Here is a 13,905-nt window from a genome sequence, read left to right as displayed (position 1 = left end):
GTCTTATTTTCAGTGAAACACGGTACATCCTTACATCTGTCCTGAAGCTACTGCCCATCAGTTTCATGAGACAGAGAAGTTCTGTCTTTCAACTCTCTTCACTTTGTGTACAATTTTATACATCTCTATCCTTTCTCCATTCATTCATTCATTCATTCATTCATTCATTCATTCATTCATTCATTCATTCATTCATTCATTCATTCATTCATTCATTCATTTGATTTCATTCATTTGATTTCATTCATTTGATTTCATTCATTTGATTTTATAGGCCACCTCATCCCCAAAGGGCTCTAGGCGGCTGTTTTCTAAGGCGAAAAGTTCCAGGCTCTTAAGCCTTTCCTTATAGGAAGAGTGCTCCAACCCTCTAATAATCTTGTTTGCCTTCTTCTGTACTTTTTCCAGTTCTTCAGTGTTCTTTTTGAGACATGGTGACCAGGACTATACACAGTATTCCAATTAAGCCTGCTCCTTATAGCAATATAGGGGCATTATAATATTGGCCAATTTATAAGAATAATCCCTAACATAAGTTTGCCTTTTTCACCATTGCATCACCCTGGGTTGGCACTTTAATTGAGCTTTTCCCCTCTCTGCCTGAGCAAGTTCAGTCTCCATTAGCCTATACTTGAAATGGAGATTTTTTTTTTGTCCCAATGTGCATCGCCTTGCACTTGCCTGCATTAAATTTCATTTGTCACTTTGCTGTTTCCTCGCCCAATTAGTGGAGATCCTCCTTGAGGTCTTCGCAGTCATCCTTGTTTTTAAACATCCTAAATAATTTTGTGTCATCTGAAAACTTGGCAAACTACACTGTTTATCCCTAGTTCCAGATAAATGTATGAACCCATTGAGAAGTACCCCCTGCCCCCATCTCAGCAACCATTTTAAACATAACAAGAGCCAATACAAAATGGTGACATCTGTTTCATTGGTTTGCACACTGAACTGTTAGGTATGAATTCTGGATCATCTTCAAGGATGTGGTAGTGGTTAAGAGCAGGTGGATTCTAATCTGGAGAACTGGATTTGATTCCCCACTCCTCCACCTGAGTGGCAGAGGCTTATCTGGTGAACCTGATGTGTTTCTGCTCTCCTGTATTTCTTCTGGGTGACCTTGGGCTAGTCACAGTTCTTCGAAACTCTCTCATCCCCATCTACCTCACAAGGTGTCTGTTGTGGGGAGAGGAAGGGAAAGGAGCTTGTAAGCCACCTTGAGTCTCCTTACTGGAAAGAAAGGTGGGGTATAAATCCAAAACTCTTCTTCTTCTTTAAGGCCTTGAACGGTCTGGGATTTTCATACCTCTGGGACCACATCTCCCTGTACTGCCCTCCAATAGCACTCTCTTAGTGACCCCCAACTCCAAGGATGTATGACTGGCTTCCATCAGCACCAGAGCTGCTCAGCCCTGGCTCCTGTATGGTGGAATGCCCTCTCGGCAGTCATCAGAGTCCTGCGTGATGTTAAGCAGTTTCACAGCACTTGCAAACTGAAATATAATGGATGCCATGTGGTATATTAGATTCTGTGCTCTCTCCTTGGGTGGGAATTTAGGTTTTTATGGGCAATGTCAGCTGAATAAATCGCCATCGGGAAATTATGATGAGTGTTGTCATTTATTGTTTTAATGTGATTAAATATGTATGTTAGCTGCCCTGAGCCCGGCTTCAGCCAGGGAGGGCGGGGTATTACATAAAATAAAATAAATATGCATGCTTGCAGGGCCCCTGCAATAGCTTTTGTCTGAATAGAAATAGTGCTATACCATGCATGGCAAGTGAGTCCATTCAGCTTGCTCCCTATTGATTATAATCTGCTTCATGTTGTAAAATACTGTATTTAATTTCTTCCTTTTTTTACAGTTCATCATTGCATTGAATGTAATGTGATGTGCTATGGAGGGACTTTGCTTTGTGTTAAATCGTATCAGCATAACTCAATCTTGTAACTGGAGCTGTAATCAGTTACATTGGTACTACCTCATCTGCTGGTGCAAAGGAGATACATAGGGTTGCTAGCACTGCCTCAGCAAATGCTGGGAAATTTTGAAGGTGTTGCCTAGGGAGGGTGCGGTTTGGGGCAGATGCGACATTCCTTCCAGGTGACATTCTAGGAGTAACCCAAATCTCTATGGTAAAGACAAAGAAGGCATGGGGGAAATCCCCAGGGCGTAATTATGCAAGCCATTTTCCTCCCATTCCCCCCCCCCCCACTCTGCTGTCTTTTGAGGGCAGGGGATTGGGTGGGTGGAGATCTACTGAGCAGTCTTGGAGGTGACACATGTCTGTTTTATACATTTGTAAGCCTTCAGTTTTTTTGCTGCATTTCAGAAGGTCCTGCTGTTATTGTGCATGTGCAAAGAGTGAGGACATTATGCACTTTTAGAGGATCAATGTGGTGGTGAGGTAAGGTGACTCAGTGGGGGAGAAGGTCAGAGGCGTTCCTCCCATTGGGCAAAGTGGGCAGTTGCCCAGGGCGCCACCTTGTGGTGGGCGCCAAAAATGCAGGTTTGTTTGTGGGATTTTTTGTATTTTCAGTGTTTTTTCCGTTTGTGGACGGCAGGGGGCGCAGTGTTTAGTCTAGCAGCACCAAAATTTCAGGGATGTTTCTGTAGACTCTCCTGAGTCTATCACCCAGGTTTGGTGAGGCTTGGTTCAGGGATTCCAAAGTTATGGACTCCCAAAGGGGGTGCTTCCAATGGGAGCTAATAAGAGATGGGGGTTACACCTTTGAGGGTCCATAACTTTGGACCCCCTGAAAAAAACTTCACCAAACCTGGGAGGTATCATCAGGAGAGTCTCTTACTGATACCACCCTGGTTTTGTGAAGTTTGGTCCAGGAGGTCCAAAGCTATGGATTCCCAAAGGGGGTGCCCCCATCCCTCATTGTTTCCAAAGGGAACTAATAGAAGATGGGGGCTACACCTCTGAGAGTCTGTAACTTTGAACCCCCTGAACCAAACTTCACCAAACATGGGTGGTATCATTAGAAGAGTCTCCTAAAGATACCCTGAAAGTTTGGTGCTACTAGCTTAACAATTGCACCCCTGACAGCAGGCACCCCCCCAAATTTCCCCAGATTTTCCTTTTAAATCCTCCCCCCTTTGGCATGGATTTAAAGGGAGAATCTGAGGTCCCCAGTTTAATCATTGAAAGTGATGCTGTTTCAGGGTGGGGGAGAATCCACCCCAAAATAGCATCACTTTCAATGTTGTTTAAACTGGGGACCCCAGATTCTCCCTTTAAGGTGAATTTAAAAGGAGAATCTGGGCTCCCTAGTTTAAACGCCATTGAAAATGATGCTGTTGGGGGGGGAGGGGGATTCCAGCATCACTTGTTTAAACTAGGGAGCTCAGATTCTCCTTTTAAATCCACCTTAAAGGGAGAATCTGGGGTCCCCAGTTTAAATAACATTGAAAGTGATGCTGTTTCCCCCAATTGGGGGGACTGGATACAACACCATAAAATGTTTTCATAGCAGTAATAAAACATTTTGAAAGCATTTTGAAAATGTTTTCAAAAATATTTCTCCTGTGGGCATGGCCCATTGCTGTGTTCAGATTTGTGAGTTGGGGCATGTTCTATAATGTGGTGGTGACTTTGAAACAACCTGGTGGGGAAAAAAAAACATTGTTTGGTCATGGTGGGGGAGGGTGGCTGCCCATGGGGGGGCATCAAACTCAGGTTTTGCCCAGTACTCCAGTTTGCCTAGGTACGCCACTGGAGAGGGTACTTTTGTACACCAAGCACATGATCGTGATGTCAGGTGATGTCCTGCCACTTTTTTTTTTTGCAATTCATTGCATCCTGTGCTGCTGTCTGGGGTTAAAGTGACCTATTAATTTTGTTCAATTATCTACAGCATCAAATCCAATACATTTTAAACAGGCACTTTTTGTAATTCTTCTGGGGTTAATTACTACAAAGTCTGAACACGATTTCCATTTTTTTTTACTGGTATAGCCATTGTGTTGCCATTTTTTCCTTGCTATTGTCACAGGCCATAGCAGCACACTAAAGTCCCCCTCTTTTATCTGTATATGGACAAAATATTACCCCCCCCCCCCCCGATATATTCTTCATTCCTTAATTATTATCACAATACAACAGTTAGTCATTGTTTTTCTATAACTGCAATGCTGTAGACACATTCATCATAGGAAAAGACAGATATCACCATAATTCCAAATTAACAAACTTTGGGATTTTGCTTAATGGTTTATTTAATAGTTGAGAGAGGAAGCAGGCTCTCTGGAGCACAGCAGTTTCCAGAATGACCTGTATTTGCTTCACTTGGTTTCTCTATTTTAGAATTATTTTGCTGCTTGAAAATATTGATGTTACCCGTCTGTGGTGGATGATTGCTTGGTCCTGCAACCAGGCAAAAAGTTTAGTCACTTGGTAATGTTAGAAATGTATTGAAGAAAATTGTTTTCCCCCTATTGTGAGAACAGAAATAATGGTATCAGCAGTAAATAGATATTGGTGTGGTATCACACCGCGTTGCATATTTGTTATCCTTTGTTGCCTTTTATATCTTTTCTTTTGCGCACTTTCTCATTTCTGGTGAGAACTGCGATCGTGTACCTTCTTCACAGTTTATGTTAGATTTCCTTACAAATTGCAGTTATCCACTGTAAAGTCATGACAGTAAATACTGGCAGCAGTCCAACTGTTGATTTAAATCGAACTAAAGAAGAGTTAGAAGAAGAAGAAGAGGAGGAGGATGAGGAGGAGTTGTTTGGATTTATATCCCCCCTTTCTCTCCTGCAGGAGACTCAAAGGGGCTTACAATCTCCTTTCCCTTCCCCACTCACAACAAACACCCTGTGAGGTAGGTGGGGCTGAGAGAGCTCCGAGAAGCTGTGACTAGCCCAAGGTCACCCAGCTGGCATGTGTGGGCGTGTACAGTCTAATTTGAATTCCCCAGATAAGCCTCCACAGTTCAGGCGGCAGAGCTGGGAATCAAATCCGGTTCCTCCAGCTTAGATACACAAGCTCTTAACCTACTGGATTACTGAACATTTTTATGTACAGGTACTTTCTCTCTGCCCTGACCTGGATGGCCCATGTTAGCCCAATCTCATCAGCTCTCAGAAGCTAAGCATGGTTGACCCTGGTCAGTATTTGCATGGGAGACCACCAATGACGTCCAAGGTTGCTACACAGAGGCAGGCAATGGCAAACCATCTTTGAACGTGTCTTGTAACTTTGATGGCAAAACAACAAGAAACTTTCTCTCTTGTTTAATTTTCTAGTCTACCCAGCCTCAGTGACTTAGAGTAAATAATAAAATCAGATCACCACCAATCCAAATGTATTCATTAAAACTTTGTGAATTCAGTGAGACTGAGAGACAATGGCGTATTTGCCTAGGGCACATGGGGTACCCCGTGTCCCCGGGCACCCCTAGTGGAGGGCGCAAAAATGTCAGGTTCGTTTGTGTGTTCTTTGTATTTTTAGTGTTTTCAGTTTTCGGCCTGCAGGGGGCGCAGTTTTTAGGCTAGCACAGGGGTAGGGAACCTGCGGCTCTCCAGATGTTCAGGAACTACAATTCCCATCAGCCTCTATCAGCATGGCCAATTGGCATGCTGGTAGGGGCTGATGGGAATTGTAGTTCCTGAACATCTGGAGAGCCGCAGGTTCCCTACCCCTGGGCTAGCAGCACCAAAACTTCAGAGATTTTTCAGGAGATGCTCCTGATTATACCACCCAAGTTAGGTGAGGTTTGGTTCAGGGGGTCCAAAGTTATGGACTCCCAAAGGGGGTGTCCCCATCTCCATTGTTTCCAATGGGAGCTAATAGAAGATGGGGCTACACCTTTGAGGGTTCATAACTTTAGACCCCCTGAACCAAACTTCACCAAACCTGGGTGGTATCATCAGGAGAATCTCCTAAAAATACCCTGAAATGTTGGTGCTGCTAGCTTAACCATTGCACCCCTGATAGCAGGCACACTCCAAATTTCCCCAGATTCTCCTTTTAAATCCACCCCCTCCGGCATGGATTTAAAGAGAGAATGTGAGGTCCCCAGTTTAAACATTGAAAGTGATGCTGTTTCAGGGTGGGGGTGGATTTTCAACATTTTCAATGTTGTTTTAATTGGGGACCCCAGATTCTCCCTTTAAGGTGGATTTAAAAGAAGAATGTGGACTCCCTAGTTTAAACACCATTGAAAGTTTGGGGGTGGATTCCACTGGAGGTGTTTTGTGAGAGATGATGCTGACATTTGTTTGGTAAATGTTTTGCTGGGGGTGATTTGTGAGAGATTTACATACTTAATGCCCACTTGCACTGGCTTGGAGCTGTTTCTCAGGCTAACAACCTGCCTCATAGGGTTGGTGTGAGGACAAAATTAGGAAAGAGTATTGGTGAGGAGAGAGCCATGTATGTTTTGCTGGGGGTGGGAGATGTTTTGTCAGCTGGTGCAAAAAATCATTGTTTGGTTGCGGTGGGGGAGGGTAGCCTCCCATACCGAGGGGGAGGCGCCAAACTCAGGTTTTGTCCCTGGACTCCAGTTTGTTTAGAGAGACTCACTCACCCACTGAATTTCATTGTTGAGTGGGGATTTGAACTTTGATCTCTGCAGTCCTACAATATAATCTTGTACATCAATGGACTTTGGAAGGTGGAAGGGTATAGGTCTGCTGAGGATTATGCTGCTAATTATGCTTACATTTTAGCAGCACCAGCACCATTTAGCAGCACCAGCACCACTTTAGCAGGATTATGCTTACATTTTATGAAATGTAAAAATGTAATGTTCCACTGTAATAACTATGCTACACCAGGTGGTGAACAGGACAACTGCAGTTATGTCTAGAGGATAATCTCTGGGGATATGAATATTTATATTGTAATGTAAACTGAAGCTTAAACCAAATAAGACAGAGATTCTTTGTGCTCTGGGTTCTCAAATCCATGAGATACAGGGGCACCTGGTTTTGGATGGGATTGTATTGGTTGTGAGACCTGGGGGTGCTTTTGGATTCATCACTGTCAGGGTGGTGAAGCTCAGGTGGTGACAGTGCTTTGTTGGGTTCACCAGCTCCACCCATTTTTGGCAAAGGGAATCTAGCCAAAACGTTACATTCTCTGATAACCTCCCGAATGGATTACTGAAATGTGCTGTACAAGGGGCTACCTTTGAAGACGATCTGGAGACTGAAGCTGCTGTAGCATGCAGCAGTTAGGCTGCTTGCTGGTCCATCTGGCTGGTCCATCTGGCACATCTCCTCAGTCCTGAAGGAACTGCACTGGATCCCGGTTAGCTTCTGGGCACAATTCAAGGTGTTGACCTTAACATATAAATCCCTAAATGGCTTTGCCCCTGCCTTCTTAAAGGAATGTCTGTGCCCATATCCAGGCACTGAGGTCACGGAGAGAGGCTGTCCCTGTGGTACCCCCTGCTGAGATATGGAGGTAGGGATGTGTGGGAGGGCTTTCTCTGTGATTGCCCCCAAGCTTTTGAATAACCTCCCCTGAGAGGTTCACTAACTGCCTACCCTTTATGGGTTTAGGGCCAGGTTAAGAGTTTCCTTTTCACCCAGGCTTTGGTTAATCTTCCTGGATGCTTGCTCTATAATGTTGCTGGGTGCGGGTGGGGGGTGAGGGTTAGAACTGGGATTTCAACTGTTGTATGTTATAGTGTTTTTAAGAGATTATTTTATTTATAGGGATGTTTTAATATTGTAGTCACCTAGAGATCTTGCATATAGGTGGGGTATAAACTTAAAATTATATACATGTGCACACACACATATACATATGTGTGTATTATTCTAACTTCTATTTAGAGTTGGTGATTATTTGGTTTGGTCATGAAGACCTGGGACTATTTGTCTATATTCCACACCTTTGGTCCTGATGTTTTTCCCTCTTATATTTAACAGACATTTGAGATTTTTTTTTTGCAAAAAAAAAGTACCTGTCTGCAAAAAGCTATTTAACAAAAAGCCTATGGATTTGTTGTCTTTCTCCATGCTACACTGAAGCCTCTCTTGGTCTATGCTTACAAAGGAATTAGGGAGATGATTTTCTCAGTAAGTAGTTGTTCCATGAATTGATTTCATGTTCCATGACAGTGTATCTAAAGAAGAATAGGGTAGTGCTTGTAGAACTGCTTCAGAGCATTGATTAAAACAACAACACAACAACTGAAATTGCCTTAGAAATGGTTGAACTGCTAAGGGTTTTAAATTAGTAGTATGGAAATGAAATTCTCGTCATTGAGGTCTGGGACCTTGCCTAGTCTGATAAATGTATCATTTGATAAAACTAGAAAGCCTGCAGAAGCTGTTTTTTTTTTGTTTGCAATTTGAATTGTGATAAGCATAAACATAAGTTTTTAAGAAAAAATATATTTGTGTACTTTCATCTTGAGAATGACAGTCTGTGAACATATAAAAGCAGTTACTACTTAAGAGAAATACATATCATATATTGTGATGAATGTTTGATAGCATGCTGCTATTTGGTTGCATAATAGAATTGTGAGACTCCCTCTCCTGAGGACAGGTTTCCCCTCACTGTTGTTTCCCCAGATGAAAGGGCATGAGTAGGAGGCCCTCACTCTAGCCTCCAAATTGGGAAGGAGAGAATGTTCTGGTACTCTGACCCTCTTCCTTCCCTGGATTGGCTTGCTCAGCCTTCTCTCTCCTCTTCTGGGTGCTCAGTCCCTTCCTCCCTCCCTCGCCTGGTATGGCACCTTTCCTTTTATTGGACTACCAGACCTACTCTCATCTGTAGTGCTTGGTTTGGCACAGAGTCAAGTCAGGGTCGAATCTTAACCAAAATTTTGACTGAGAAGTAAATGTGATTTATGGTCTGTTCTTCAGCTGGAATTTGGCCTAGCTGTTCCCATTTTTATCGTGGCTCCTTCCATATAATAACATATTGTATACAACAGTCATCAAATTAAAACTGTGACTACTTTTATATCTGTCGTTATTTCTCAAGAACAAGCCCAACTATAATAAAAAAGGGTAAGCAGGCAGACCTACAGCTGAAGAGCAGACCATACATCAAACTCACTTCATTTTGCTCAGGGCTTTGTTATGTGACCATACATTATAAACAGACACTCATACTATTAGCATACATCTTGGTCTATTATGCATACATCACTTTTAATTGGATATCCTAATGATGAGCATATTGGCAACATAGTGCGTTAGTCTATAAGGTCCAGTCTGCATACAGTGTAATGGGTTTCATGACTGAGAGCCCAAATTTGGCCAAGCCTTGAGTGACTTAATGAGATGTTTTCAGAGAAAAAGAAAGGTTATGTTTTGGCATGCAAGAAAGGGCAAGATGGTTCGATATCTTCACTTAACTAACCTTTAAGTGTGCAATTAACATTTAAAGAAAATAAAGTTTGTGGAATGCTATTGAATAATTGCAGAAATGTGGAAAGTAGTCAAATGTCTTAGTTCTGTTTTAACAGGCAGGGGTTTTTTTTAACGTCACAGTGCTGACATACCATAAAATTAGAGCTGTGAGGCATGAAATATTGAATACAAAGTGTGCTTCAGTGCTGTCACAAATGCTTTCTTTGGCTTTCCCGTCTACAACAGGATCAGTAAGGTGCCATCCGAAATGTGATTTTATGCAAAATATTGAACTGTACTACCTGTTATGCTGTGGTTGCGTTGAGTTAATGAGTGCATGTACAGAATGTATTCAAATTAGACCTAGGAACAACCATCATTGATTCTTTATAATGAAGGTTGCTTATTAAACCAAGGGCTACAGCAGTTCTGCCCTCTTGTCTGCAGTTTTAAGAACTAGTCTGCAAGCTGAAAGAATTTCCCCATTGAAGTTCCTTGTGGAAACAGACTGCGGAATGTCTCCCAAGTCTTTTGCAGCATAGTACTGAAGAAGCTAACTGTGCTCAGTCTCCATGGATATGAGTAGATATAAGTACATTTAAAATGTGTGTGTGTGTGTGTGTGTGTTTGATCCCACAGCTGCCTTTACAGTGGTGTGGAGGTGAGAATTTGAAAACAGGGTAGAGATAACAATGGATGGAATCATGCCTGTTTTTGTTTTCTTGCAGCAAAGTAATTTTGTATTTCAGTATATAGTAATAAAATAACTTGCCATTACCTGGGGAGGTTGGTGATGGTGAAGTGTAATCTTGCCAAGCATTGGAACATTTAATTGTTTGTTTGTTTATTTTTGTAGGTTTCTATACCCTACTTTTTACTATCTTAAGGAGGATCAAAGTGTCTTACAATCACATTCCCTTCCTTACCACACTGTAGACACCCCGTGAAGCAGGTGGGGCTTGGAGAGTTCTGAGAGATCTGTGACTAGCCCAAGGTCACCCAGTAGGCTTCGTGTGGAGAAACAGGGAATCAAATTCATTCTGCAGATTAGAGTCCACCACTCTTTACCGTTACACTAAACTGGCTTTCATGCTTTAGAAGACTTTGTCGTCCTCTCTGAATTGTAGGCGAGACATGCATGTACAAGTGTCTCACAAATATAAAGTAGCCCCCAAGATATTCAGGCGGTATTCCTACTGACATTTGCCTTGAGTTTATCTCCCGGCTCTGAAGGCCATTTCACACTTCGTAGGTTGATTTTGGAGATGTCAGTCCAGTGAATGCTGGGATAGCCGATTAGTGTAACAATCATCTGTAAAACTGCTGAAGACATACGGTTAGGAAAACATGGCTTTTCAGGGCATTTTATTAAGAGTGCTTAAAAGAATGCAGAGTCTATACTAGGGAACATAAAGTTAGTGTGATAGTCAATTGCTTGGGGGCAACCTCAAAGGGAGTGTTATTGCATTGCTTGTGGACTTACCAGGGGCTCGTGGTTGGCTGCTGTGAGAAGCAGAATGTTGGGCTAGCTAGATAATCTTTTTGCTCTGAATTAGCATGACAGTTCTTTTGACCATCTTTTACACATCAGTTATATTATATTGCAGAGGTTGTGATCCAGTTTCATGCTGTCTAAAAGAACACAATATGGCCCTTTTGGTAAGTAGGAATCTTTGCAGGAGCTGTCTCCATTGAGAGCCAGTGTTTGCTGGACTATCCACATGCCTCCCAAGCATTTTCTACTCAGTTTTTTTTTAAAAAATAAACAAACCTTTCAGTTTGAAAATAAACAAGCCTTTGTATCCTGCTGATCCAGAAATTGCAGAGCTTACAGCATTACATTTAAAAAGCGTATCGGCAATCTAACCAAATCAATCACAATTGCTGTATCAAAACACAACCTCAGTTCATATACAGACATTTCACATGTGCATATAATAATGACCAGATCGATTTTTGTAGAGGCCAGTAGAGTTGGCAGATTTCTTTAAGAAAGCTCGTCCACAATTGAGGAGTTTCAAAAGTCTTATTTAAATTAAACTTATTGGGCTGTGAGAGGGAAATGGAAGATGTTGCTGGTCTGTAGAAGTGTGTGTACAGGCTTATTAAAGAGCCAGCATGGTGTAGTAATTAAGAGTGGTGGACACGTCCCATATGCAGTTCTATGTCTAGAATCTGGCCAATACTCTGTAGAGGCCACTATCAGGTTAAGCATCATAAACTTTGGGCTGCATATTCATTATCAAAGCTCCGACAACTCACTGACGCAACTCACCTTGAGAGAACTCCATCACTCTAAATGGTGCGCAACAGTTATAACAAAGATTGGGGAATTGGGCTATGATAGTGACTCTCTGAACATGCCTAAATTCACTTACTACAGAGACATTACGCCCTCATCAAGAAGGCGGCTACTAGCAATGGATTATCAACAACTGCAGAGCTTGGCCCAGCAAATCCTGCTCGCCGTAATGAACGTGGGCGATTCCAATTGTGCCAGAAACCCAGCCTACTATATTGCAGCGGCTTACCAACCCTATATATAGGAGGCCTACATGTTGGCTAGAATTTTTCAACATTATGCCATCCCGGCTTCCATAGAGGAAGACTCAAGGGTCTACCAGAATGATAAGAGGCTTTGCCCTCTGCAGTCCCAGGGCAGTTGGATTCCATTAGCGTACATCTCTTCACTCCACTGCCCACTTTTACCAGAATCCCAAGATCCAGCTTATTATTACAAAATCATTGACTCTTAAGGAAAACCCTGACAGCGGAAGCTTGATAAAGAAGAGTAAATATGCTCTTAAACTGTAATGACCTTGACTGTTGTCTCGCAGTGGCAAAGTTTCTGGCTGAGGTTTGCGAACTGAACTTATGATCCAGTGTGAAGTTTTACCTAGTAATTTTAACTGTATTTATATTGTATGTTCTGTATGCCAATAAAGGCTTATTGAAATTGAAATTGAGTGGTGGACTCTAATCTGGAGAACTGATTCCATGCTCCGCCACATAAAGCCTGCTGGATGACCTTGGGTCAGTCACAATTCTCTCAGAACTCTCTCAGGCCATGGAGATGCAGGCAATGGCAAACCATCTCTGAATGTCTCTTTCCTTGAAAAGCTTACAGAGTCACCACAGGGTCGCTGTGACTTGACAACACATGCACACACATGCAGACACAGCAGCCTGTTAAAATCTTTGTTACAGACAAAGATTTACCTTAAAATCTTTGTTGCAGACATTTTAAAGGCCCAAACTGACTCCATTGTATTTAGTTCTTCCATTGTATTGCAAGACTAATTTTTGAAATGTTTGTTTTTTTCCTTCCTTTGTACCAACATCATTTGAAGGGCCAAGGCTGATAAATTATGCTTAACAGCAAAAGCCAAAGGGACATGTGAAGATTTATGAATACTATCTTGTAATGTGTGAATAGGGCCTTACATTATTTCAAGTATGGTACTACTTTGTCATAGAGGAAAAAATAGGTATACATCTGAGGAAGACAAGCTGTAGCTGCAGACGGGCACTAACTACTCTTAACTGGTACTTGGTTGTATTAGTATCAGCAACACATTGTTTATCTCATAAGACTTAGAAAAGCATGCATTTTTGTTGCAAGAATGTTGCTGGCTTAAAAGGTGGATATGCAAAGATATTTTCTAAGAATAACATCTTTCAGAGATTTTCACAAGGAAATGGTCTGTGTTATTTTAGTCTGATTAATCCAAATCGGGGGGAAAGAGTATAATCTTGAAAAGTTGCAATTTAACGGTCTTACCACCTCTGTGAAAGGGTCGATATTAATATTCTGCCCTGGAATAGTAAACACCATTGGTACAAATTTGAAACAAATACTATCAATAAACTGATTTGACATATCTCGCTATTCTTAGGTTAAGTAAGGGCTATAAACACAAATGCTGGAAATGTAGTCTTGTCTCTGCAGACTTATTCTATATGTGGCGGCAGTGCGAGATGGTAGAAAATTATGAGACAGTGTTTACACAGAAATAAATCTTATGTTACAAGGACAGCTTTAGGCAATTTTGATAGTCAGATACTTCTCACCTTGAGGTAGCCAAGAACCGTGCTGCTGCAGCACCGCCACCTCCAGACAGCACTTTGCCGATTCAGGGAGACAGAAAAAGCCAACCCTTTTCCCCTCCCCACTGCCAGAGAGCCTTCCATAGGACCTTGGCTATGGTACAACTGCCCACAAAACCGGGGTGAAAGCTGACTAATGCTGACGCTGCATCCAGTAACAACCTGTTCCCCCCCAGGGGTGGAGCCTGGGGTGGAGCCCGCATCCAGGAACAATCTGTTCCCCCCAGGAACTGAGCCCGGGACACGCACATGCCCTGTGCCCCTGTCGTGGCGCCACCTGGAATACCCCAGAATGCCCTCTCCACTGCCCGGCCATGTACCCACTGCGGTGCCACGCCCCCGCCTTGTTGGCCCTACGCCACTGCCTCCCCATGCCAGTGTCCAGTTGGGATGCCAGCACAGCTCTGTAGCAGCCTGGAAACTGTTGAAAGTGGCACCTGCACCAGTAGAGGGGGATAGATGCACT

General features: G+C 42.6%; 1 protein-coding gene across 5 annotated transcripts in view; it reads left to right on the top strand.

The window, feature by feature from the left end:
- DIAPH2 (diaphanous related formin 2) overlaps positions 1 to 13,905 on the top strand; it is a 413,545-nt gene that overhangs the window by 123,232 nt on the left and 276,408 nt on the right. The window lies entirely within an intron of this gene.

Source organism: Sphaerodactylus townsendi, linkage group LG13 (genome assembly GCF_021028975.2).
Source record: "Sphaerodactylus townsendi isolate TG3544 linkage group LG13, MPM_Stown_v2.3, whole genome shotgun sequence".
In the NCBI taxonomy this organism is placed as follows: Eukaryota; Metazoa; Chordata; class Lepidosauria; order Squamata; family Sphaerodactylidae; genus Sphaerodactylus; species Sphaerodactylus townsendi.
Note: the sequence above shows the minus strand (reverse complement) of the source record. Positions and strands in the feature narration are given on the sequence as shown.